Source organism: Fukomys damarensis, unplaced genomic scaffold (assembly GCF_012274545.1).
Source record: "Fukomys damarensis isolate Sample0158 unplaced genomic scaffold, DMR_v1.0_HiC HiC_scaffold_32, whole genome shotgun sequence".
In the NCBI taxonomy this organism is placed as follows: Eukaryota; Metazoa; Chordata; class Mammalia; order Rodentia; family Bathyergidae; genus Fukomys; species Fukomys damarensis.
Genome location: NW_022900944.1, coordinates 4,451,982 through 4,479,294, shown reverse-complemented (window position 1 = coordinate 4,479,294; position 27,313 = coordinate 4,451,982). Strand labels below are relative to the sequence as shown.

General features: G+C 38.8%; 1 protein-coding gene across 8 annotated transcripts in view; it reads right to left on the bottom strand.

Annotated features, from left to right (window-relative positions):
- The window catches only part of Bmpr1b (bone morphogenetic protein receptor type 1B), a 393,795-nt gene that overhangs the window by 200,396 nt on the left and 166,086 nt on the right, over positions 1–27,313 (bottom strand). The window contains exon 3 of one of the 8 annotated variants that reach the window (XM_033757798.1): positions 18,540–18,598. The exons of the other annotated variants lie outside the window; for them this stretch is intronic. The gene's annotated coding sequence lies outside the window, so the exon portion shown is untranslated. The remainder of the gene's footprint in view (positions 1–18,539; positions 18,599–27,313) is intronic. 8 annotated transcript variants of the gene reach the window in all.

Below are 27,313 nucleotides of genomic sequence, written 5' to 3'. Positions count from 1 at the left end.
TTTTTTTTGGTTTTTTGAGACAGGGTCTCACTATGTAGTTGAGACTGACCTGGAACTCACTGTGTAGCCCAGGCTGGTCTTGAACTCACAGCGATCCTCCTGCCTCAGCCTCCTGAGTGCTGGGATTACAGCCCAATTCTTTTTATGTTACTTGCCAGTTCAATAATCTTTAATAGAGGCGCTCCATCACGAGGAAGCTTGAGGTATAACACCTCCGGCTGGACTTCAAACACTCTAATGTGTACATCCCTCATTCTACAGGCCCTGAGACATGTGTGACTTTCCAACATGAAGAAGTTCTCTTCCAGCCAGGGCTGCTTTCTCACACTCTCCGAAACAGACTGCTCGTGCCAAGCTTCTGATTTTCAACAGAATTCATAACTTCTGGCTTCTCCCCCTGTTGCTTCAATTCAGACAACATCTCCTTGTCATTCAGTCAAAAACCTAACATTCTCAGGTGGAACCCGAGCAAACCAGCCCGAGCCACGCCCTTAATTCAAGACAGTGATACATGTCACTATGCTGCTCCTTCTGACACCAGCCACTACTGGAGCATCCTTATCATGGACAATGAACAGTTTTGAGAAGTAGCAGGCACTGTGAACTTGCTGTGAAAGGCTCAATCACACTTCCCCAAATTCCTGTGTGGACACCTTCAGTACCTCAGTGGGGACAGGGTGTGGAGGAAAGGGCTATAAAGAGGAAATGAAAATAAAGTAAGGCTCTCAGGTGGGCCTCACCCACTATGACTGGGATCCTAAGAAGAAACCAGGAAAGACACACATGGAATTATGTTCGTAATTTACACAGTAGTCCGGGGGAAGACATGCTTATCATCTGATAGAAATGAAGAAAATGAAATCTGCTCAAGGCCTCAGAGCCTCACAGATACTTGCTGTAACCCAGGGCAGCTCACCCCTAAAGGTTATGGTATTCTCTATCATGTTAACCTGACCACATCATTGTTACTGCAATCCTTTTTCACTAGAATACTAATGGACTGAAAATTGAGCCTTTTTTTTCCCTTTTTTAGAGGTGAGGGCAGCAATGAAGACTGAGCTCAGGGGAGTGAACTCTACCAGTGAATAGATCCTCAGCCCTTTTCTGAGACAGCATCTTCCTAAATTGCCCAGGCTGACCTCAATCTTGAAACACTCCTGTGAAAGCATCACATTTTTTGCTTCCCTTTTATTTTACATATTTTTAAGAACATATATAAGTCAAGTCCACAATTTAACAGCAACCTATTTAAAATAGTTTTCAGAAATGTGCAGAGAATGGAGTTTGGCACACATATATCTATCTTGCTTCCATCCACACTACGCTTCTTAATTCTTATCAAACTAAGTGATATCCCACAGTAGCTAGAACCTAATAAAAAAAAGTTACCACTGATGGAGAAACCTGCTTTTCTATATTTTAAAACATGTTTAAAAGAGATTTTAAAATCAGTAGCATTTTATCACGATCATAGCAAATTGGAACTTATCTTCCATCTTAGAGTTCATGAAACTTCAATTTACTAACTAAAGTTATGCCAAGCATCCCTACAATGAGTGGAAGGAACACAGAACAGGTAAGCCAGTCAAAGAAAACACTTCTGAACCTAAACTTGCAGGGCAGATATTGAGGGGGAAAAAGATGAAGGCAAAGAGCAAATTCAATGGGGTTAAGCATCAGAGTTCAGTGTTACCACCCCAAAGCACTGTAAGAAAAAAGACGAAAAGGAAGCGAGACAAAGACTTCTACACATTCCTCCCCACAGGCATGGAGAAGGGAAGCATCACCCAGCAGGTGGCAGACTCCAGCACCCAATGCGTCCAGGAGAAGGAAGACAGTCTCCCACTCCACGGTCACACCGCCCACAGCACCAGGGAAGGCAGGCCTCCCAGGTGTGGCATCAGGTTTCACAGTGAGCTCCAACACGGGACTGTTAACTCTGATCCACAGTGAGGTCTGGGAAGGAGAAGGAAAAGAGACGGGCACACAACCATAAGAAATACGGCCCCAATTAAAGGACTCGCAACACTTGCCCTATCGATACCGGTTATGTTAGCAAATGAGTAAGCCAACGGCAATCACTGACTGCTGTTCTATCAACACAGAAACCCACGATTTAAAAGCTTATCAACTTTAATCACCATATGTTTGGTGTTCAAGTTTGTTATTTCAAAATTTTTTGATTTTCTATTAGAAATAAAGCCATTTTCTTTAACGCAACCAGGACACAGCCTACATCTCATCAGGAAAAAAGGTAGTTAAAAACAAATTGAGTTGAAACTGAGACAGCCCCTTTGAAGAGTAAAAATATATAAAGTATTTTTATTTAAATAATATAATACAAAAGCAAAGTGTATTTTCAACCAAAGGACTGTCAAAAAACTGTTGGTGGGATGTGCAAATAGTACACACTTTATATTACATGCAAAGTTAGATAAGACCACACTATTAAGGTAGTTAGCAAATTCTGGTCTGTTACTGTCACCCAAGTAGACAGATGCTAAATACATACAGAAGTCTAACCACATAAAGATTTTGCAAACTTATTGCTCTCTCCTTTTCCTTTCTGGAAATGATTTTTACCAGTTGTTTTCAATCATCCAAATGACAAATCACTAAAATCTCATGGACTGACCTTAATTATAAAGAAGATTGAAATAAGCTACCCAACATTCCAAAACACGAAAGCCTTTTATCTTTTATGTTATCATTGATAATCATATTATGTCTTTATGGAGAGAGGTTAACATAAAATCTTTTCATTACAAAGGAAGATACAAACCTAAAACTGCCTAAAAATTATATTTTTATTAAAAAAAAATTACAAGGCACAACTGGTTAAAATAATAATTTTCAAAAGTTCACATTTCAAAAATTGTGAACTTAATAAATAAAACCTGTATCATAATGTCAGATAAATACAATCAACTGGCAACATCAGATTCCTCATTTATAAAACAGACACGATAAATACGGCCTTGAAGACCTAGGGGACTGAAAGTGTTAACAGAGGCAGCGCCCCGCCCTAGTGTTCACCCCAGGAACTGCACTTGGTTTACCCAGGGCGCTGACTTCAGCACCAATGGAAGCCCTGCCAGCAGCAGCAAGGCCAGGCGTGGGAGCCCACCTCTGCCTGATCCACGCAGCTGTTTCCACTCCTCCCCCAGATGCATTTTACGTGGCTCTCTTCTGCCCTCAGCCTCCTGTTGGTTGGGACACATGGCCTAGAACTGAATTGCACTTTCAACTGTTCACCGTAGAGTGTGCTACTCATAACCAATGAAATGGCTTAGAAAATCTTTCAAAGACAAGATTATGTTCTATGAGTCTTTACCAGTGCTCGAGCCTCGAGCCCTGAGCACTGCTCCCTGCAGAGCAGACAGCAGAAACCAGACGTCTTCCAAGAACACCAGCTAGGGCAGAAGGTGCTGACAGCCAAGGGCACTGCAGGGCAGGTCAGGACCCTGGGCTTCATGTCCCACTTTGGAGACACAGAAAGCAGCACGAGTTATAAGCTAAATCATGTGGTTATAAAGACTGCAGTGTGGGACTATAAGAGGTAACTGAGACAACTGAAAAACAGTAAGATTATGAAAGACCTAATGGGAAGGATCCTGAAGGTGAAAGCTAAGTCTTATATAATAACAGGAAGAACTAAAGAGCAGTTCCTATACCACATTTAACACAAGGAGAATAACAGCTAATAATCATTGGTTGTTCAGTGTGTGCCCAGACTATGTATGTGCTTTATAAATATTAACATACTTGACCTTCAAAACATTCCTTTGAGATAGGCACTGCTGATTCTCTTTTAAAGATAAGGAAAGTGAGGCAGAGAAACGTTGACTAACTTTCTCCAAGTCACACAGCTCATAGGTTCACAGCCTGAGTTGTGATCTCAACCACTTGATCTCTTGGGTTTCTATTCTTTACTGCTATGTAAACTGCTCTCTTTATGGGCCTATGTAATTCATTAACAATTCTGCAAGTGTTCTAGATAACCACCTGAACAGAGGCCCTGGCCTCACGTAGTACATAGTGAGAGCCAACCAGACATAGTCATTTAGTCAAAGCTGCAGAGTTTGTAAATTAAGATCTAAAATATAGTGGTTCTCACTCTTCACTCAGCCATCAAGTATGAGCAGGAAATAAGTATTAAGAAAATTATAGACAAGAGGAAGGAAAACCAAAGTATGTCACCAACCAAATTTTCTTTGGGCTGGTTTATACAGGGAACACTGCGCATTCTTAGTGGAGGTTCCTAGCTCACTCCTTAGCTGACCTCCATGCCCTCAGTGAGAGGAGTTCCTAGCTCACTCCTTAGCTGACCTCCATGCCCTCAGTGAGAGTGGCTTTCCTAGCTCACTCCTTAGCTGACCTCCATGCCCTCAGTGAGAGTGAAAAGCCACTGGAGAGCTGAAAATGCTGAGCCCTGACTCAAAGAGCTGAAGCGAGCAACAATTATCAGAAGGGTAGACAGTAAGAAGAAGCCTCACCCCTTCTCAAGGAAAGAGTATCTATCCACAGATGAACGGATAAAGAAAATGTCATCTGTAGGAAAGTATGAAGCACCAGAGCCCATAATGTTGAGTGGAATAAATCACACACACACACACACACACACTCGTGCACGCTTAAATTTCACATAACTTCTTTTATATGACAAACAAGTATAAATAAATTTGAAAAAGAAATGGTATACAATAGAGAACAGGGAGACAGACCTGTTATAAATGGAAAGGGGATCTAGAGATAGAGCGTGGAGGAAGGGAATGCAGGGGAAGTGAACAGAAAGAACTGCGATATGTTAAAGAACATGAACCTACTCCCTAAGATGAAGGTAAACATTATAGGCTGCAAACAGGTATTAATAAAAATATTTTAAGTTAAAGAGCAACAAAGAGAACCACCACTGAAGACTCAGCATGAGAGAGGTGGCGAGAGAGGACAGAGTGAAAGCCACATTCAAAATGCTTAAAATAGAGCTGTCCTAGGACTGAATTCATTAATGGATATGAGTATTTTGGAAATAGAAAATCCTCTACAAATACGAAATGTTAAACCTATAATAACAGTGAAGCAAGGAAAATTGAGTAAACAAGAGAGTGAAAATCTACTGTACTTTTCCAGCTTACCTGTGAAAAAAATCAAATAAGAACATACAACCTATGAAATGTGTGTATGACAGAGGGTAAAACATTTCCTTGAGAAAAACAACATTAAGGATCAGTGTTGTTAGACACTTGTTTTTGATGACATTTTAACCCCAGTGACTCCATTAGAGAGGAATAAGTCCATTTTACAGATGATAAAGTTGAGTCCTAAGACATTTACATAAGGAAGTTGAAGGCGGAGCCCCTAACATAACTGTTCTGCTTTCCTTACATCACTCTGTCTCTTAACCTCTAAATGGCAATCGACCCAGTAACAGTTACGTAAGTCTAAGCGGTAGGCTCACCCTTCTGATCTCTGATTCTCGCAAAAGCAAAGTCTCTGAAAGCCTCCAGCAGGGTTGTCTCTATCCCCTTGCTAGCAAAAACTGAGCCACCTTGGGACGCTTCTACCCTTACTGTAAAAATGTTCCATACAAGGTATCCCAAGTGATGGCCCAAACAGGGCGCCCTGCAACCTCACACCGGTCTCAGCCCTGACCTCCACACAAGGCCAAGCCAGGATGCAATTGAGCAAATGTAGCCTGCAACCTAGAGGCCTGCAGTTTAAGAAAGAAAGAAAGAAAAATGTCTGCTGTACATCCTGGATCTAGAATTACAATCCTTAATTTACAAGTGGTAAAATTTAAGCTCAGAGAGTTAGAGAAGCTGCCCAAGGTTGTGTAGTTAGATAAGAGGAGGTTCAGGTTGAACAGACCTTCAAACTCTTAAAAAGAAAAGACCTGGGCTCTTAAACCTTAGAAAAATAAAAGCTTACATGTTCAGCTTGTTTTCCCCCTTTTTTTATAGTTTTAGCTTCTATCTAAATTAGAGGAATCAAACACATCAAAAGCCCTACTTACTTTCAGGAAGATGTGCTTGTTTTATGCTTGATTACAATACAGCTGGTTATAGAACCTGAGAATTTCTGGTCACACTCATAGTGGTGGATCTTCTCTCTGCTGTCTCTCCCCCTCTGTCTCTGCCTTGCCCTCTCTCCCCTGGCCTTTCATCTCCAGTCCTCATTTCAGCTCATACTTCTCCACATATTTGCTCGAGGGCCTTTCCAGTGATCCTGCTGGTATCAGCGCAGAATGAACACCCCAGTATGATGAAGGTGCGCTAGAAGAGTCTAGACTGTGAACCTGTAATTCAAGCTAGAGAGACAGATGTAAGTGCCTGGAGTGATGGCAAACAAACTTCAACCCCAAGGGACTGAGAGCACAGAATAGCAGTCAGAGAGCCCCGAGTGGGCTTGTGCCTTGAGCCTGTCTCGGATGTGTCACCGGACACGCTGTTTGTCTCACAGGATTATGAGAATTAAACAAGTTGCCATAAACAAAGTACATAGCACAGAATGGGGCTCACAGATGGCAGCTTTGGTAGAAGCAGAGGGAGTAAGAAGCAGTAGCAGCAAAATTACAACCTGTACCTGTGAGTACTGCAAGAGGAACAGGAAACCTGTTGTGACCAGTACAGGGGCAGGACGGAGCCCATGAACAGCGAGAGGCAGCACATGCTGGGGCAACACTTTCAGAGGCCAAACAACTAAGTCCTACTATGCCATTATTGGGCACTTACCAAGTGGTCCCTGTCCCACGTAAGTGACCTGACCCCCAAATTCCAGTTGCTTCACAAGTATCTTACTTTAATTACCATATTTACATTAACACTTGTTCTGCTCCTAATCTCAGCATACAATATATAGGCATCCATCCCTCAAACACCATACAACAGATTAGATTAATGCACGTGAACAACTCACTGACCAGCTTATGAGAGCAGTTATGTGAGCTGACTGCTTATTCTAACACCAATACTCCCAAAGCAAACTTGCACTACCAAATCTTTCATTTAATCCAGGTCTTAAGATCTACATTCACTATGAGGTAAGCATGTAAGTGGTGTTAAGTCAACATAATCACGATATCTGCAATTTGCTGAAAGGTTGTGTTTGAAATTCCATTCAGACTTATATGGTCTACACATGATTAAATGTCTAATTATGAGTGATAATAATCTACCTACATTTAATCATAATACATATCAAGACCTCACACCTTTCTTCTAAAGTCAGGTCCAACCCCTGAATTTGTCCTTTTGAATATCATGAGCATAAACCATGAGTTCTAAATTTAGAATATAGCATTTAAAAACAGTGTTTCTGCCTAATTTTTTTCCTTCACTGGATAAACTAATAGTTGAGGTTAAAATTAGAAAAAAGCAGATTCATAATTTTAGGCTATTTATGTCAATATGTATAAAGATTCAATTCTTACCACTGAAAATTAATTTATACATAGTTTATTTCAAATGTGATCCAATGCATTTGGAAAGTTGTTCTATTTTCTCCAGAGCAATTTCTCTCTGTTAAATATCTCACCCATAACATCCTCACTTCAAATTAAGCAATAATTCGAACAATGGAAAAGCTTTTTTTTTTTGGTACAAGGGATTGAACTGGAAAAGCTGACAGACATTTAGCATTACTATTCCTTAACAAGCTCAATTTTTTTTTTTTTTTTTTTTTGGTACAAGGGATTGAACTGGAAAAGCTGACAGACATTTAGCATTACTATTCCTTAACAAGCTCAAGATTTAATATTTAAAGCTATAATTTACTTTTCCTTTTCAATGAAGGACCTGATAAAGAAAAGTATTTTATATTCATAAATGCTACCAATCGAGAAGTAATGCCCAAAGAAAGTAGTGCCAACAACAATTTTAAAAATTAGTTCATTGTCCAAAGACTCCTAGAGATAACAGATACAATAACATTTCATGGCGATACTACTTTTAGCAAGGGTTGTTCATGACAATTTGTGAGCCCAAGAGACTAGATTCATAAATAAACAGAGAGCTGTTAAGAGATATTCTTCTAAAAACTTTTCCGTCTCAGGAAATTTTGTCTGCATAAAACTTCCACATGACTTTAAATATCATAAGAAAAGACATTATTCTACAGTGATTACTAACCTGTTTTTTCAGTAAAACACACACACACACACACACACACACACGTAGAAGACATGGTTTGTACTGGGTATCACAGCACTGCACAGCCAGGTCTACAGTGAAGTAAGTGTTTCTATTAAAATGCTCCCCTTTACCCTGATGCAGACTGTAAGTAAAAACATCTCTCTTCTCAAATGACAGATGCTGAATCAAGTTTTTTTCATCATCAGATTATTATTTTTATGGTAAACATTAGTATTTCAGTTTTTTATATTCAAGGAACTACAACTCTTGTCTTTGTGCTTAAAGAATGGAAGATGGAACATCCGTATATTAGAAAATCCGGTCAAAGTTTCAAAACAAAATTTAACTTAAGGTAGGCTATGTTAAGATGCTGACTCAAATTACCATTCTATACTGATTCTGTGAAGTTACACTGAGTAGGAGGTAAACAAAATCCTTTTAGCCACTGTGGTAACTGATCATCACCTGTCTCACGTGCTGTGTTCTGAAATGTTCCGTACACAGGCCTGTGTCATCACTAGATCTGCTAATGGTCTCACAGCTCAGAATCTGGCTTTAATAGTTAAGCATCAAGCTGCCCCATCACATGAATAGAGCTGAAAAAGTTGCTATGCTTCATAACACAAAACTCACAAAAGTGCACAGCTGCTGCTCCTATTCTCAAAGAAGTCTGAGAATAATGATGTCACGGAAAAAGCCTGCGGTCTAGTCCAATTCCAGACAGTCAAGCCATTCAGTCTCTGCAGTCAATGGAATTACACAGGTTGCCCCATAAACATTATGGTGGCATACAATAAGGGAATAAGTTCATTATAAAATCATGGAAGACAATTAATTATGTCTTCTCTATAGTTCTGTCTTTAGTAAGCTTTTCTGACCACTGCAACCCCCCCAAAACACAAACATCATCACTGCCTGATACCCATCTGTAAACACAGAGCTTGAATGTACATCTTCAGTCCCTTGAAGACCATACAAAGTCACCTACACAAACAGAAGCATCTTTAATTACATGTCTCCAGAGTAAGCATAATGAGTTGAATCATCTTCTCCAGAGAAATGCGAAGTACAGTGGACCCTCAAGCTACAACTGGCCTGACATAGGAGCAACCTGGGTTAATCAGGTTAATGGCAGATTCATTTGCCTCTTGTTATTTATAGTGTGTACACAGTTAAACATCCAGATCTCAGCTGTATTGTCCTACAACCAACTTGAGTTACAATCAGCCCTTGGAGCTAATCAAGATTGTAAGTCAAGGGTGCACTGTACTCACACATTAGTAAGAGGTTACACTTAATGTATTAAAAAAACTACTAACACTTTTTTCTTCACATAATACTAAGTAGTTTTATGCCAGATCAGAAGCCAGTATAGAAGAGGAGCCTGGTTTCCTTGAGATTCTTTTATAACAAAACATAAGAAAACCTTTGTCCAAGTAAGAAATTTTTAAATGACTTAAAATATATGCATGTTAAATATTTCCTACTACATAGCTCTGAAATATTTTAATTAAAACTCTAAATGGAGAAATTTGGAAAATTATATAAATTATATATGTAATGTAGCCAGTATAGAAGAGGAGCCTGGTTTCCTTGAGATTCTTTTATAACAAAACATAAGAAAACCTTTGTCCAAGTAAGAAATTTTTAAATGACTTAAAATATATGCATGTTAAATATTTCCTACTACATAGCTCTGAAATATTTTAATTAAAACTCTAAATGGAGAAATTTGGAAAATTATATAAATTATATATGTAATGTGTATAATATATATTATATATATAATCTGTCTCAAAAAACAAAACAAAAAAAAAATTACTAGAAGTTTTTGAGATTAAAAACAGACAGATTTGGCACATTGGAAAAAGGAATAAATCTTACTGCCAAATTTGCCATGAATTAGTTGTATAATATTGAATAAATTTTATTTCCATTTCCTCAGCTTTAAAATGAAGAGAATGGGGAAAAGTGCTACACACAATGTCTCACTTTCCTGCAATAGTATTATTTTCAAGCTGTAGTCATCAGGTATGGGATCATCAAACATCAAAATAATAGCTATGCTTTATCTGCTGTACACAAGGCACTGTTCTAAGCATAAATACACATATTCATTTTTCAATGAAACTTATGTATGAAGCACTATTCTTAGCCTCATTTAAGTGAAGGCTCAGAAGAATGGACATGTTTAGTAGTAGCTCACCTGATGTCCGACAAGAGGAGAAGAAGAACAAGACATCATTATCAGGCCAACTGGTTCCAAGTCCAGTTCATTTAGCAACCTCCTGCACTGTATATTCAGGATAAATATCCCTTATCCAAAATGCCTAAGGATCAAAAATGTTTTCTCAGATTTTGGAAGGTTGATGACAGATTATAACAATGACTTGAGATCTTTATGAACATCTTTTCTACAATATATACATATGTAATATAGTATATATACACAAGCAGAGAAAGTGTTTCATAGCTTCTTGGATCCTAATCAGTTTATTCTGTTCACAAATCCAGACATATCTTCAATGCTGCACATAAGACAGATTTTGATGCCAGGAGTGGGGTCACTGCTATGATAGTACCTGGCTATGTGGTCTGGGATCCTTTGGAACTGGCTTGTGAGAAGAGTTTAGAAAGGTTTAGAGATGCCAGCTGAAGAAGTAATCCTGGAATGCTGTAAGCCAAGCTTGATGAGAAATTCTGTTCAGCACTCAGAAGACCAGAATGCTGGAAATACACCTGGCAAAGACCAAGGTCAAAAGGTTATAGTTAAGAACAAGAATTGCTTTGCCTTTTTAACTCCAGACAATGTGTGTTATGCTTTGGTAGAAAATCTTTCTGCATTTTACTTGTGTCCAGAGATTTTGCCTGAAATTAATATTAAGAGCAGGTGCCTAATTAATCTGGCTCAAGCAATTTCAAGGCAGTCTAATGTTGAAGCAGTAGCATGGCTACTGTTGAGGGCTTTTAGCCAGATCTATGTTGAGAGTCAAGAGCCAAGAGCCCAGGTGAATGATTTTAAATGTTCTGAATTTGGACAGAAAGGAAGCTCTGGTAAAGTTACAGCCTGCAAAGAGGGAGCACAAGAGAATTTCGCTGCTTAGAAGGAATAGGACAACAGAAAAAAATCAGCAGGACTCCACTCTTTGCAGCCTCAAAATACAAAGGTGAAAGACTCTGTTTTGAGAAAATAACTCCAGAGCACATTATTTCAGAATAATGGTAGCCTAGAGAATTTGTCCCTTAGTATTTGGTTCATAGTTTTTAGTAATCCAGGCATTCAATTCCTACAGCCAAGAGAGCAGGAACCCTGGCTACTACTGCTCCAGCTGGCAGCAGATCTTGGTGTCATCCATGTGGTTCTGGTTTTAGGTGCATACAGAATTCAAGAGTTGTGGGGTCAGGAAGGCTTCCACCCACATTCAGAGGAAGGCCTGGGAGGCCAGGCAGTATGCCCCTGAGAAAGCAGTGTGTGGGAAGCTGTGAGTGTAAAGCCAAAGGTGCATTGGAGGCCCCAGCAGGGTAGAGAAACCAGGAACATGAATCATCTGAAGAAAGTTGCAAGGAGGAAGCAGAGCCAGCCCAAGAGAAAAGCCATGAGAACCATAACTATCAGCAGTGCTTAGGAACAGAGACACACAAGCCCTGTAGATTTCACATCTTGATGAAGATTACACTGGATGCTGGACAAGAAACTATAGGACTTAATGTTTACCCTGCTGAATTTTAGACTTGCTTTGGTCGTATTACTTTTTCTCCCCCTCTCTGTACCTTTTGGAATGGAAATAATCTATCTTGTGCCATAGTATATTAGAAGTGTCCAACTTTCTTTTCATTTGTATAGAGGCTCACAGCTAAGAATTTGCCTTAAATCTCAGAGGAGAATTTGGACTTGGACCTTTCAGCAACACTGACACTGCTAGGATTGTGGCAAGTCTTACGGATGAATTTTGTATAAAAGGATGCCCAAAAGTCTTTGGGTGGTCAAAGGTAGAATGTAATGACTTGTATCTAGAAGTCCTCCCAAAGCCTCTTGCACTCGAAAGTGCTTTTGGGAGGTGGCTGGATCATGCGTGTGATGCTGGGATAAAGGGGTTGTGGTACTAGTTAAGCATAATTCTGGGTGTGAATAATGGGAAGGCCCATCCTGGGTGTTGCTGGCACCACCCACAAGGCTTATAAATTGGAATGCAATAAAAGGAAAAAGTGAGCTTGCTTCGCTGCTTCCTACCCTCACCATGAACTGTTTCTCCTCTGCCATGCCACCCTGCCTTGGAGCCAGCCAACTATGAGCTGAAACCTCCACAAACTGTGAGCTGAAATAAACCCTTCCTTCTTTAACTTATGAGTGTCAGGTATTTTGTCTCGGCAACAATAAAAGTAACTAAGACAAAAATCTTGTTTATTTGCCTGAATGTACTCTATGCCTGGAACTCTAAGGTAACATTTCTTAACATCTTTTATTTGGAATTATATTAAAAGGCTAGAATTAAGTTTATTTTGTCATGCCATGAAGTGACAGCAACAGTTAAATGTGGCATCAGCTTATAAAATGGCACTCAAGTATGGTATCCATTATCATGTTTAACTGCAGAACTACAGTCTGAAAATGAGATGTTTCAACTATGATTATTTATAGCAAACCCTTCTTATTAGCATGAGAAACTGCTTTAATTTACCGCCGATTGAGTCTTGTTTATTTGGTTGATTATTAACAAGCAAAGAATGGTTTAATCTCAGGAGCACGAAGCATATAAATACACTGCAATTCTAAAGTTTGCATAACGTTCTTACAAAAACACAATACACATCCATGAAATTTCCTCTGTTCCCAGTCACTTATGAGCAGTAACCATACACTCTCACAGACAGAAAAGGGTTATATGTTGTGTACATCTTGTCAAAGAGATAAAGTATAAGAGATCTTTCCCTAAGTTTTAATATACTAGATTTTCTGAGACTTCAAACTGTCTTTCATCGTATCTTCATACAGCTGTAAAAATAGTTATTCTGACTCCATGTAAATTCTTCCCTGCCTCAACATAAATATACATGCCCAAATATATATGATTAAAATGAAAATCTGCTCCTCAGAACTAGCACTGCACACAAAACAATCTGCATCCTCCCGCTTCCTCCTCCTTCCAAAGCAAGAATATGCAGGTAAAGCTCAAGTTAGACTCACTTGTCTGTCTTTTGGGCTTCTGCCTGTGCGGAGGGACTATGTAACCGAATACGTCCTTTTCCAGTAAAGGACCACAGTATGTACAGGTAAGTGTGGAAATGAGTTATCAATCATTGGAAAGGCTGGCTCACAGCGGGGAGGACCCCTGCTGGAATGGATGAGTGAAGTGTAAGCTGCGAAGCAGAAGGAAATGTTCACATACTTTCCGCCACCTGCTTCCCAGAATCACCAACTTGAGTACAAGACCTTGATGAAAAAGCAACAAACGCTAATTAGATTTGCATTTTATTTTTCATCTTTAAAATGTAGAAGTCACCTATCTGAAATAAGCCCCCAAATGAGTCACTTTCAACAATCCCACGAACATATCGGACACAGGCCCATGAAATGCTAATTTTATTTATATTGCCCATACGACCTGCTCATTTTTCATTATAATTTCTCTCCTTTTAAGTGTCTACATATATTTTACAAATTAAAATGGGAAACTTCTACAAAGCAAAGATTAACTTTATTTTTAATTATTGAAATTTTTTCACTCAAAAGCAATCAGTACTTTGTAAAGTCACCCATAGGAGAGCCAAGGTGCAGGCTTTACAGTTTCAGTGTTGAAGGTGCATGGAGAAAGAACCAGAATTTCATAGGATATTTTCACTAAACAGGAAAAATAACACATAGGTTCATAATGAAAACTCCCAATATCCAAATGAAGTAGCTGAATCCTATCTGAGAACACATTTCTAACCAACCAATAAGAACTCACTGCATCCTTATAATTTATCTACTGCCATTTACTTCAAAATTCAGACCAATTTTTCTGAAGCTGACCAAAAAAACTGGAAGCAGTTTAAAAGTCTGTGGCCAAACTCATTCACAGGTGAAAGCCTTGAAGAGAACTGTGAGGCTTAGAATGAACCTCAGGGGTGAATTCAAAAGACCAATGGCAGAAGTAAAGGCGCTCAGTGCTACAAGCAACTCGCGATAAGGGAGAGGAAACTGGAGGGCACTGACAGGGCCTGCATGCATGCTGGGGATAGGACAGAGACACAGCGAATTGAATAAAGGCAATCCTGTGGTTTCACATCAACACAGCTGTGTGTACTATTCGATTCAGTAAGCACTGCTTCACATGTTCAATGAGGGTAGTAGGGATGCAAATAAATATTCAAGGACTTAAAGCTCTGGCAAGACTACAGAAATGTTTATCTCCAAGAACCAGGACATGATGAAAATACCATATACAATACTGAAACGGCCTCAGTTTGTAAGAAGTCGGTAAGAAGGTGATTAGCCAGACTCAGTGTCTAACTGTAGTGGGACAACTCATGTGTAAGTTAACAAATATTTGATTTTCACAACATAACAACCCTCAAAGGCATTAGTATTGCTGATCTAGTTTGTAGGCCAAAAAAAAAAGTATTATGTGGGTGGGAAAAGGATGGGTAGGAGATTAACTTGTAAGCAAAGTTTGGTGGGGAGGTGTTCGGTTGGGGGTTTTTTGTTTTGTTTTCTAATTTTGGGGACAAAGTCTCACTATGTAGCCCAGGCTGGCCTAGAACTCATGGTGATCCTCCTGCCTCAGACTCCTGAGTGCTGGGATTACAGGTGTATACAACCACAGCTTGCCCAGGAGATTAATTTGTAACAGAAGTGAATTCAAAATAATTCAAGTTAAAGCACTGACCACAGGGACTAATTTGAATACTGTTGAAGCCCACGAGTGCTGTTTTCCTTCAATGTGATAAAGGTGTTGAAAAATGGTTCTTCTTTTAAAATATGCACACTGGGCCAGGGATTTAGCTCAGTAGTTCTGCTGCCTGCCTTGCAAGTGGAGGGATCTGAGTTCGATCCCCAGTACCAAAAACCAAAACAAAACAAAAAAAGATAAAATATGTCACACTGAAAAGGGTCATTTTCCTAAGTAATATCTGAAGAGAAATATACTCAAATCACTAAAATCAGAGGATACAATCACTATCCCTAAAAACTACAAAATAACGAATGAAGTTTTTGGATACATAATACTAGGGTATATTACTAATACACAACGTCCACTTCATTGTTTCTAGAAAAGATTTAACAGAAAATAAGATTGCTACAGAGATATCAGAGAAGAGACATCAAAGTTTAGCTATGGGTCTGACTTGGAACTGTCCTCAACAAAGTTTATGAATTATACAAAGTTGACAAAATCAAGCACAAACTAGGACACTACATTAATCCAGAGAAATTTCCAAATACATACATACAATACACTCTCAGGACTACTTTCAAAACTACAGACTTTAATTCATCACGACATCATACACACACAGACACACACACCCCACCATATTATTAAAAAAATGTGAAATTTGTGTTGAAGAACTTAGTTGCTGTTCTGGTTTTAACTCATAGCCTTGGGTTACTCCTTAAGGAGAAAAGCTGTAAATTAATTTGCATATATAAGACACGCACAAGAAACACACACTGTGAAAAGTGGAGAGGAGACTATGACCTAGAGACCTCGTATCCCAGTGGGGATGACAGCGTCACGAGTTCCTCAGTTCTCTTTCTGTCTCACGAGCCTCTAACTGACCCAGCCCAGTGCTTCCAGGGAACGACTTGTATCTCAGGGCCACAGACCTCAGCCTCTGAAGACTCCCACGCTCACCTGCCATCCTCCGGCTCCTCTTTCGGATTCCTAGGGAGATGCTTCTGCCTCCTTCCCACATCCACGCTCAATTCTGTTCTCACTGCTCTCTTAAAACCTAATGAAGTACTGTATCCCTAAAATGTACCAATAAACTCAATAAAATTAATAAATAAAAAAAATCACAAGAGAAAAAAAAAACTAATGAATCTGGCTTGTATGCATGTTTTTATTTCCAGTTTTCTCTTAATTGTCCTCATAAGATGAACAATGTTCTAACCACAGCATCATTCATCTCAATAAATATTGCTCACAATGATTGTTTAAAACCCAGTGAAAGAGATCTTTATGTCACATAAGTCTGCTAATTATTACTTATTCCACTTCCTGTCATTTGCCTTTGCTTCTGATGCTTTATCACTGTAGAGATTAATCTCTTTCTGACATGTAACCAGTATTCACATCAATCTTCATTCTGATTGGCCCTCTACAAACTAAAATGATCAATTTTTTGTATTTACACTAAACTAACAGAGAATATTGAAGATTTACTAAAAATAAGAGACAAAACATGCATAGGAAGACTCATCTATCGATCAAGGGCCCCAACTCCCCTCATAATCTCTGCCCATGGTGACCGAGCCCTCAGCTTCCTGCTACCCTGCATATTGATGTTCTCTTTTGTTCTGTTTTGTTGGTAGTACTGAGGATTGAACCCAGGGCCTTCGCACTGACCTATATCTCCTACCCCTTTTCTTAGTTTGAGACAGAATGTTGCTATATCTATACATTTTTTAGGCTGGCCTCAAAAGTACAATCTTCCCTTCTCAGCCTGCTCAGAGTGCTGGGATTACTGCTGTGCACCACCATGGCCTGCTCCATGTGGACTCCTGTCTAGTCTTCATAGACTATCTGATTTCTTAAACCTGGTATTTGCCCTTTCCCTCACCCACAGTGTGTGCGTGTGTGTATGTATGTATAAGTGATATGTAAACAATTTGTGTACTATGCTATACCTGGTGGTCCCTAATTATTCATTTAAATCTCATACACCAAGTGAAATCACATATAGAGAACAGAACTAATTATATTCTTATCATTTTTCTTCCACTGTGTAAATTGTGGTGCTAAACACAGAGAGGCAGAAAGTTTATTCATTCAATGAATGACAGTTAATTTCCCACCAGTTAATATGCTGTGGGCCGGGGATTCAGAGAAAAGCAGAAGGCCGTGTCTGTCCATAAAAAGCTTAGAAGATACTGTGTGAGAGAGAAGTGTAAACAAGGATTCTGAAATGTTTTCTGAGAATAAAAATGGAGCTCTATCCAGGCATTACGGGAGGTCAGAAAGAAATACCTACCTCCACCAGGGAAAACACAGAGAAAGACATGCCTTCTTTAAAGGGAATCGTGAAGGACAAATAAAACTTGGCCAAGCAAACAGGAGGTAGGAAACATGGGACATGTAATGCCAGGACTCGGAGGCTGAGGCGAAGGACTGGTGGGAGCTTGAGGTCAGCCTAGGGTAAATAGTGAGCTCAAGGCCAGCCTTGAGCAACGTGAGCTACACAGGGAGACCCTGTCATAGACAAAGAGGCAAACAAACAAAAAAGGGACAGCCAAGCCAAGCATAGTCACAACAGTACAAATGTGTAGGTGTCTGTGGGAATGGCCTGGTGAAAATGGCAGCATCCTGGATGAATCTGCGTATGCTCCCCTGGGCCTGTTCCTAACCTCTGAAGCTGTGTGGATCATGGTAGGGAAAGCAATAGGTTCACAAGTCCATCCTGCTCACAACACGGTCAGCAGTTTGGAAAGTAGGAAAAATGCACAAACGTTTAAAAAAACTACTTCGGAATACAACACCAAAACGATGAAGATCTGAGCTGAGGATGCTCAGCTCAATCACTTAAATAACACAAAATGAGTGGCAAGAGTGGTCAGACACAGGACTCTGAGCAATGATTCTCATGAACTTCACGGCAAGTCAAACCCATTCTTCGTTTGGGAATTGTTTTTTTCTTTCTTCTTTAACACTGTCGCTCTCAGTGTATAAACAAGAAGAAACAGGTCAAGATTACTATTTTAAAGCCAAAGTTGGAAACCTTTTATCTACCTACTGATCTTGGAATGTCTTTCAGACACCAAGCATTCAGAGATAACAGAATCCACACCCCCTCGCCCTTCACCCTCCAAAAGAAACATACCTATTTATCAGCCTTTCTTTTTAAAATGGGTACTGAGGGCAGAGAAAACATACCAGCATCACTCATTCTGTTTGGCCTTTATGCCATTTGACTTCTTACCTTCCCAGGGAACCCTTTGCCCTCCTCCCCAAACACCCTCCCCGGGAATTCAAATTATTGCCTTAACACCTTAACTCACTTTCCTGTCATCTGGTTAAGACATCTGGCAAACTGCCGCAGCTGACTTGACACACCAAATCATTTTAAGGCTTTTTTCTCTTAACATCAGTGATTCAGTCTCTAAGAGCTAAACGGTCTTGACAAATACGCATTTAGAATTCCAACCAGATAAATATGCTGCTAATGGTTGTAGCATAAAGCGCTGACATAAAAGCAGTCTTTTCTTACTTGATTTATCCAAGAGACACCCACTTCAGGTACATCCACTCTCTTGGGTGCTTTGAGACCTATAACATGAAAGAAATAATAAATAACTACAGGGGGGGAAAAAGTCTAACATGTGGCTCTTGTTACATTTTAGCAACAACAAAATGCATACCAAAACATCACTCCACTACTGGATACAACATAAAGACCTTAGGAAGTACAAACAATTACTCCTTAAGTAATATATCCATATTTACTTATTACCTATTCTGTCCCCTTGCTGTGCTCACACCCTCCAGGCATCTTCTATGTCTCAGGCAGTATGTTCCTCTACTGAGAAGCACCTGACATCTTTCGTAGTCCTTTAGGTAAAGCAATTGCCAATAACTGACTGAGGTCGGCATATACATAAAGGCTACCAGCTCATCGCTTGGCTCTGAACCCTATGCTTACCTACCTGAAAGCCATTCCCTACCTGTTGCGGTTAATGCGCTGTCTCAGACATACACATGCACATATGCAAGCACTAGTTACTCTCCTTACTTTTGCTCTTTCATTTTTCGCAAGTCGTGAATGCTATCAGATCCCTGTGGGTCTTCAGCAGAGCTGGGAAATGCAGGCTTGTTCAACTCGTTACCAACAATGCCTAGAAAAGTGCCCGGCCTGAGCTTCATATGCACCTGGTGGTCTAATGAATGCTTCCCAATCCACAAGCCACTGAAAGGTTAAAGCTTCATTCTAAATAAAATCCTAGCAGAACAGAGGTTATTCAGTACTTCTGTGAGTATATAAAATCCAGATCCTGTAAAACTTAGCAGGCTAGTACAAATCAATTTATTCAATTCCACCTCTACCCACTGTCGTGGATGCAGTAGAAGTCAAATGTTCATTGCCCTCAAAATAATTTATACTATCTCTAAAATGCAAAAGCAAGAAAAGGAATATAAAAGGAAAGAAAGCTAATCTTGCTGAAAGAAGCATGAATGCCAGAGGAAGGCATTCATAACAAAAACTTTTCAAAATGTTATCCAGGCTTCTAGCTCATATTTCTTCTATGAGTCAAAAAAGACACTATATTACAATAGGTAGTAGAGAAAACTGGAGTATTCGATATAACTGTGCTTCAGCAGTATAGCCAGATTTGGATCAAATAAAGTTTTATTTAGAACACTATAAAATAAGAGAACTAAAACAAAAAGACCCTTAGACTCTCACAGTATCATACTTTAAAAAAGCCTCATAGAATAAGGCCCCACTTTCAAAATCTATTTTCTAAAAGAACTCAGTATTGATTTTATGTTGATGTAAAAGCACGCAGAAGTTGTATTTTCTCTACCCTGGGTCCCAAGCCCTGGGTTCCATAAGTATAGTCCATTGTGTATAATTCCCAGGCCACAAGGCAGCAGACAAGTTAATTAGTCTATTAAGTCTCAGTCGTATCCTGGCCCTGATGTTTAGGTTAGCACCTTCAGCAACAAGTTTCTAGCACTCAACTATGCTGCCATTTGTTCCTCAGAGGAATTAGGAATGGGAGGAAAAAAGAAAACATAGCTGGGAAAAGTTCCCACTGACCTAAAAGCAGAAACATGAACGTGAGTCAGAGGTAAATCGGTGAATTCATAAAAAAGGAGAAAAACTCCAGTTGATTAGTTCATGCTATTTTAAGTGATTAGGAGAAAAATAAACTGCTTCATATCTAAGAGAAACTTGAATAGCATTTCACATTCTACAAAATCAACCTAAAAAAGATGCTAATTTGCCATGACTTAGCACTAAAGAGAAACCAATGATTTCATATGGCAAACTCTGCAGTATTTCATGGGAAGATTAAACACTTGTCTAAATACTGGTGATGTGACCCCATGATTGAAATTAACAAAATCATATGCTAAAAAGGTATCCATATGTGCACACACACACAGAGAAGTCGAGGGACAGAGAGAAACAATGGAGGCGGCAGGAAAGAACCATGTTATCTTTAACCTCATGGGTATCAGCTACTGCAGGTTGTATCTCAAAGAAACTGCATACCATACACAGTTTGAAATTCAGTGAAAGTCAAGTGTGTTGAGCATCATTACACAACAGAACACACCTATAAATTGTATAGGGATCTTTTTATTATTAAAGTTTCCTTTTCTTTTGTTTCATGAGTTCGTACACTGTTCTGTGTACAGTGCACTGTTGTTCCAGCACCAATGATCTGGGAGCCCACAAGAAAGCGGGCTCTACACATGGCTTTGCACTTGTGATCGGGTACTGAGAGGGTCTCTAGCATCTCTAGAACAGTGCTAAGAAATAAATAACAGGACAAAGACTGCCTCAGGGTACAATGACACCATCTCCCATTACAAATATCCGTTGTACACTGGCCAATCCCACACACCGTTAGAACCTTGATGCACCTACAACACAGTGATGTTAAACTAAACCCTTTCGAGGCTACCTGGCATGCTGAGTTACTGAAAAGACAGTATCATAATTATGTTTCATATTTTCTCCTATCTTATTCCATTGGGCTCTATAAAAGCTTCATTCTAAATAAAATCCTAACAGAGTAGAAACTATTTAGTACTTCTGTGAGTACTTGTCAACTAATTAGGTGGACTAATTATCCCCCACTCAATACCATTAAATTGAGGGTTTATAAAAGAATAATTGTATTTCTTGAAATTTTTCTTTAGAAAGTCAGAAATACTTAAACAGAAAAGAACCAAAGAGGTAAATAATAATAACAATAATGATTTAACGTTACTCAAAATAGCAAAAACAAAGTATCAAACAATAAGTGACTGGTTTAACAAATCATGACACAGAACATGAGACATCTTTAGGCTCCATGCTTCTAAGGAGTACTGTGATGAGAAATAAAATCCCCAGATTATGGTAGATGCACAATAAAGAATTTTTAAGTGAATGAAACAAAAATACAGTTTACAAAGTATAAATGTAAGATTCCAATTTTAATATATGTGAACATCATATACAAATGCATTTTACATACTTCTTTTATATATAATATGTACACTCACGCTGAAAAAGAAGAAATACTTCAAGTGGTCAACGAAGTTATTTAGGGTGGAATGAAACACAACTGTCATGAATGCAAATCGCCTTCAAAGTTAGAAATGCAGATACTGAGGCTGCTGGGGGGTCTGAGACGCTGACATCATCACCGAGGGCGACACTTCCTGTGGATCACTTACCGAATACAGGGGGACTTCCTTCAGCAGCTATCTGCTAAGACCCTCAGTCCAAACTGTGTCCAGCAACTCGGAAACTTCCATCCCATCTTTCTCTCACATATAATTAATCCCTTGTTCTTCAGCTACTATCTTCTACTAATATGTACATTAATACAAAATCTACTTATCTGTGGGCTGTGCTGCAAAAATGCCAATATTTCTTTATCTGTGGCTCTGGAATTTTTCCTCTGAGGCAAAAAGGGGTGTGTGTACGTATTTGACAAACTCATTTATTTATGACAAATGGCCCTAAACCTGTTTCTCATATGGCCATGGATATTTTTACTAGCTCTGTTGAAGAGAATCCCATCTTTCAAAGTGACAGTTATAGTTTCCCTTTAAAAATGTCATTTTGAAAGTAAGTTTTTTAAATAGCATTTGAATCAACACTGGCAAATTTTTAAAGCATTTCAAAAGATAGACTTACACCCTAAGTCAAGAAAAATCATTTGTATCTCCTTAAGATTCTCATTTCTTAGGAAAAGTCCATTCCAGCCTACCTCTTAGAGATTCTATACCATCACCCATGTGATCTCTAACTATCCCCGATGTAGTTTCCTCCCATCTTTGTGAAGCTGAAGGAACAGCTTTACTCTGTGCTCTGTTTATATGGTTACCACAGTAGTGATCTGGATTTTGCACCTGGGAGAAGCCCATTTGGGTCAGGGGAGAGAAATAAAGGACCAAAAAGTGGGCTACGGTCAGCACCCTGAAGCATTTACTTTTCATCTGAAAAAGCTTCTGGCCAAAACCTATAAAACTATTTTTAAAGAATCTATAAAACTCTGACCTGACTTGGGCTTCCTGGCACAAAAGCCCTTAGGACTGGGATGTGAACACCGTGACACTGGTAAGATCATCAGCCTTTCCCTGGCTCCTAGAAGCTCACAGGTCTCCTCACCGTCTCCTTGTCAGGCCCTGGTTCCCAGATTCTATTACCAGACAATGGAAACACTGGTGGGAACGGAAAGTATTTGACAGAAAACAGATGTGACAGGACATTCAGCCTGGCTGCCACATCCAGCTACCCCTAGTCAGGGTGGCACATGAACAGGGCAGCTAGTGAAAGGAAAACTGCATGTTTTCTGTTTTTATGCATCTGTTCAACTGTCAATAAAGTAATTTCCCTGAGTGGTTGCATCAAATAAACCAAGGGCTTTCAAAATATTTTACCTTAAAATGTTTTTTTAAAAAAACATCCAGTAGGTAACAGAATAAGAAGCTTATATATTTAAAGGGAGTGGGAGACGCCAGGGCTGCAGAGTCCCCCATAGCCTGACCCCTGATCTTCAGCTCCCCGCTCAGCTCCATACGTGATTGGCCCATCCTGGAACTATAGAGCCCCGAAGACACAACTGGAAACCCAGGTACAAAAATCCTGTCCTGGCCATCACAGAGCTAATAACAGCAAGTGCTACTTCAAGGAGTATCAAGTCAATACAAGTCATTGGTAACGTCTGAAATGCCAGAAGGAGTCACTAATTATTTTCAACACCATTTGCTCCATTATTATGAGGAAACATATGGTGCAACAGCATGTAAAATCTGGTGGCTCATAAAATAATCAGCCCAAGTTCTTTAAAATGCATTATGTCTTCTCAAATTGTCTCAGAGAATGAAAATACTGTTTTTTTTTTTAGAAGAAGCTATTAGTGGAATTAGTTATAAAGCATAGTCAGAGGACAGAATCATTTGAAACTCTGCTGGATAATAGAAATTTTTATGATAGCTTCAGAAAGGAAAAGAAAAATAAGCAATGGTTTTCATGCCCCCTTTGACAGCTAAGTAGATGTCCAGAAATTTAAGACATCCTGGCTTGCTGAGTCTTCACAAAACTGACAGAGGATGGGATGAAGTTCTAAAGAGTCAATAAAACTTTATTAAAAGTACTCTGAATATCTCAATTGTCAAAGTAAGGCCTCATTTCAAAAATACATGGCTGGACACCTTGATAATTTCTGTGTACTTCTGTTGTACATCTTCAAGAAGCACATCCTTGAGATAGTACAATTTAATCACTTCCAACTTGAGAAACATGAGCTTTAATAGCTCATAGAATGTTATAATAAAATTGTCTATAGATAGCTTTTTAGTATTATGTGAACATGTAAAACTTCTCACTAGGCAATGAGTTCCTTTAGAGTAGAATCTAGGTTTTAATGATCTGCATTTGGTGACTCATTAATTCATTCAGCATTTCTGCAGTGAACCCACTAGCCCCATGCTTGCGACTTATGAGTAATAAGTATTCACAGTGTAAAACAAATCATAATTCCCATCTATTAACACCCTGGGGATAATACAGAATCAGAAAAGAAATCACTGCTATACAATTTTGCAGTTGAATACGGTATGCTGCAGGAACACATGTGATAGATAGCTCATCTGTAGTAGTGGAAACACAGTGGATCCACACTACAGTGTAAGTGGCAGCTGGATTCTGAAGACTCTGGCAGTTAATTATGGAACATGTGGTGACAGTTATGTAATGAAAGCTTCAAGCACTACAGTACCATGTGTGCAAGAGTCTTTTTAAAAGTCACTTTGCTTATAGAGAGTAGACTAGAAAGCAAAACTGGTTGCAGGCCAGAAAAGTGAGACGGAGGCTATGGTGATTCAGGTGAGGAAAAGGGAGTCCTCAACAGCTCTGGTTGAGAATGGTAGACATACATGAGGCAAGATTTAAAAACTGAATAGCAGAAATAGATAATGGTCAAGAAATCACAGGTTGTTCCAGGTTTGCTGGTCTTTGCAACAGGGAGAAGAGTAGTACAGTTTACTGATTAGGAAACACAGATGAGAAAGCAAATCTGCTGGGGTACAGGAAAGTGAGCTTCATCTGGGACATGGGACATGTTAAGCTCAAGTGCTCCTGTTTATGGGATATAATCAAAATATATGATAAATTGTTTAAAGTTTTTAAATATATTACAATAAAAAACACATTGGCATTAATCTTCTTCAAAATACTTCCAGTCACTCAGAACACACTCATCCTATCATTTTTGACACTTTCTGAAGTAGTTCTAGAATTCCTCTTTCATAAGTATCTTTATAAGGTGCTGCCCAGTACCATCGACAGAAAAGCAGCCTTATAAACCACTGCAGGGAGGCCTCCCCGTCTTTATTCCCCCAGTCTGACACAATGCAACTTCTGGCTCTTCCTCAAAGTCAGAACGACTATGAAAGGTAGATGTCTGAGATGAGTTCAGGGCATGACTTATGAAAAAGGACTTCCATAACTGCTTCAGAGGGGGTAAGAACAACTGGGTAAGTGAGTTTTTTGAGGGAAATTAATGTCAATGAGACTATTACTGTTATTTTTAAAATTTAAACATTCACTATATTTGTCATACATTCCAAGCAGAGATGTGCAGAAATCACAGAATCTGGTGCATGAAAGAAAACCCCATTCTGGAGTACAGATAAGAGCCCAGTAACATCAGGCTTTACTAAATGAAGTCCAGAAAGGAGAGCGAGCCAGGAGAGGGGCCATGAAACAAAGTTTAAAAAGGAAGACATCACCAGCAAAGGAAACAAAGGAAGTAGAGAACTCAAGGAGAAAAAGACACAGCAGAGTAAATAGACAGAAGTGCATCAGAGCTTGAAGAGGGAAATACTTAAGTGTCAAGTGATCAAAAGATATAGGAAAAGATCTAAAAAGAGGCTAAAATATTCTGACATTGGTGAAGTAATTTTTTTACCTTTGCAGAAAATGTCAGTGTTGAGATGATAACAGAAATAAAAAAGACATCATTGAGAAGTAATATTTTACAACACAGGGAAAGTGGTTCTAGCTGAGCTCCCAGAACATGAGTCCATTAATTTTTTTTGTTTTTCCTTTATTGGTACATTTTAGGTATATAATACAATTGCATTCATCATTGGGATCTTGCACCTTTACATAACGTGTCTTGGTTCTTATTTCTTCCCCATTCCCTAGCCCTCCTTCCTCCTCACCCCTTCCACCCTTCCCTGTTTACAAAGATATTGCTTCCATGTTTTTCCTTTTCTCATATTTTTATTTTTATCTTTTTTAAAGATAGGCCACAATCTTCCAAACAGTATCCAACAACATGTTCTAATGTCCCAGGCAAAAATGTAGTGCTGTCAGTCATTCGTTTATTACTCTACAACTAGCCACACAAGAATATTTTTCTCTTGTCTTCTAATAGAACATCCAGAAAGAACTCAGACTTTTTACTTTACTGAGTAACACAAGAGGTAAATCCAAGCAGTGTTCTCTCCAAAGAATCAGAGAAATCAGAATAGATCTCAGTTCTTTGGACTAGTTTTAGTTAAGATTAAAATATCTGCCTTCAAGCACAATAACACAGTCTTCTGAATAAAATTCTACCACTTAATAACTATACAATTTCCATCTTCTTGATAAGTTTTATATTACTGTCAAAATTTCACTTCTTGTTATTGGATTATTCAGTATTTTTACATCTTCTTGGGTCCACTTTGGTAATTCATATGTGCCTAGAATATGTCCACTTCTAGATTTTCCAATTTACTGGACTACAGTTTTTCAGAGTAGATACTTATGATGTTCTGGATTTCAGGGATGTTTATTGTGATTTTGTCTTTTTCATTTCTAATTGAACTGATATGGGTTCTTCTATCCTTTTGTTACGTATTTCTAAGAGTTTGTCTGTTTTGCTTATCCTTTCGAAGAACTCAATTTGTTTGCAAAGGATGGGTATACCTCAAGTTGGTTGTAATCTTATTTTCCCTTAAGAAATAATGGAAATACTCATAATGCATTCTAAACTTCCCAAAGCACCCCTTAACTGATCTTCTCATACTACAAGTGTTGTATAATGTGTATAATTTACCAAAAACACCAATAATTTTCCTAGTACATTATGGTCATAACCCAAGTTGTTCATATGTCAGGCTGGTTCTAACTCGAGTTCACTGTACTTTAGAAAGAGACAACAAAGACCAGAATCCCAAAAACATCAACAGAAAGAAGCTACCAGGCAAAGCAAGCAATTAAACAGAGGGGAAACACAGGGAACTAACAACAGGAAAATAATATAACAAGAATAAGCCAATACATATTAGTTATAACCATCAATGTAAGTGGTCTCATTTCACCAATCAAAAAAAGTGGATTGGTGGAATGGGTCAAGAAGCAAGATCCAACAATAGTCTACATACAACAAACACATTTAACTCAAAAAGAAATTCACAGACTGAAAGTCAAAAAATGAAAAACATGTATATGGGGAGGGGAGGAGGGGGTGAAGGGAGGGCAGAGGTAAGGGGAAAAAATGAGAATCAACACTTGTCATGTAGAGGTACAAGATCCCAACAATGAATATAACTGTACTGTATCCCTAAAATGTATCAATAAACTCAATTAAAGCTGAAAAAAAAACGAAAAACAATATTTCATGCTTTAGGACCATGAAAAAAAAAAAGCAGGGGAAGCTATTCTATTTGCATGCAAAATGAACTTCAAAACAACACTAATCAGACGAGACAAAGAAGGTCTCTAAATACCTGTTAAGGAAAAACTTCAAGAAGAAAAGATAACAA